Source organism: Bombus impatiens, unplaced genomic scaffold (genome assembly GCF_000188095.3).
Source record: "Bombus impatiens unplaced genomic scaffold, BIMP_2.2 scf_0647, whole genome shotgun sequence".
NCBI lineage: Eukaryota > Metazoa > Arthropoda > Insecta > Hymenoptera > Apidae > Bombus > Bombus impatiens.
The window spans coordinates 467,996-469,289 of NT_177066.1; the positions used below are offsets into that span (position 1 = coordinate 467,996).

General features: G+C 53.2%; 1 protein-coding gene across 1 annotated transcript in view; it reads left to right on the top strand.

Annotated features, from left to right (window-relative positions):
* LOC100749569 (hemicentin-1) overlaps nt 1-1,294 on the top strand; it is a 111,127-nt gene that overhangs the window by 9,989 nt on the left and 99,844 nt on the right. The gene's annotated exons all lie outside the window — the stretch shown is intronic.

Here is a 1,294-nt window from a genome sequence, read left to right on the forward strand (position 1 = left end):
TGACAATGGGGGGCTGTCGGGGTTGTCGGGGATGCTGGGGTTGCGAAGTGTGGGCGCAACGGCGTTCCGTCGATTATCGGAACGTCTGTTTTCCGAGCGAACGATTATCCCAGCCAAACGACGCATTCGGAACACGTGTTCGCGCTCGGTCCCTCGATCCCTCTCGCTCCTGCTCGCTCCCGCTCGCGCCTACCACGCATGAACGGGGACAGAGGCATTGTGCGCCGCTGACTGCCTCTCGCGACCGGGATAAACTGGCTAATGATCGCCTCCTCGCCTCGCCACGCCTCGACATTCAATTTGGCCGACTTTCTCGCGATATGGGTCGAAATCGAGCGACACGCTTCTCCCTTGGACGTGTTCCACGTGGAAAGTTTATCGAGCGATTTTTCAGCAAGAGAATAGGCGTTTCGTGGCCAGTCATACGCCAGTGGCGAAAACATCGAGAGGGAAAAAGCCCAGGCCAATCCCGACTTTCGCTGGCTTCGTGACCTTTCGAAAATTCGATACGTGTTTCGTTTCGGTCCGTTAGAACATGGACGATCGCGTAAAAAGCGCCTGGATACATCGATCAGTGCGATGTTCAAAGCGATTCTTTTGCCACGTGTTTCGCCGGTGGCAAGGGACGGTTCTCGATCGTAATAGAATATTTTTGAACCAGGCCAAAAGAATTACGCTCGAACGAGGTTTACAAAAACGACTACACGATGGACGTGCCGGTTTGGGTTGGGTAGATGTGGATGGCAGGTTCACGCTGATCGCAGCTTCTATAAAATCTCGTGTCCCTGTAGCCCAATCACCGGCGTCGAGTGTTATGTAAATTTCCATCGGTACAATCGTAGCCTGTCTATGACGCGGCAGATAGCGGTAATCACGCGATGTCGTTCATCGATAAACCCTTGCTGTATGCTGCAGGCAACACCTGTGCGTTTCTTGCGTCACATCCGATTTCGGGTGGAATCGAGCCGCGTGAATTTTGAAAACCGTGCCCGATGACCGCCGTGCTCCCTTCATTTCGAGGAAACGCGAGGATACGTCGAACCGCGAGATTAACGACAACAGCGTTTACCGATAAGCGGATCGACCGAGCTTTCTAGTGAAACGAGGAAAAACCGGAAGATCGGGACGACCCGCCTTCCTTTTTTTTTTCACAATTCCGCTGACGAGGAAATTGCATCCATAAGGGCTCGTTCGGATTACAGGAAGGCAATAATCCCAAAGGAAGCGGCGAGAAACGTTCCTCCGGTTCTCCAACACCGCGCATCGTCTTTATCTCGATGTTCCTCGCGCCGAA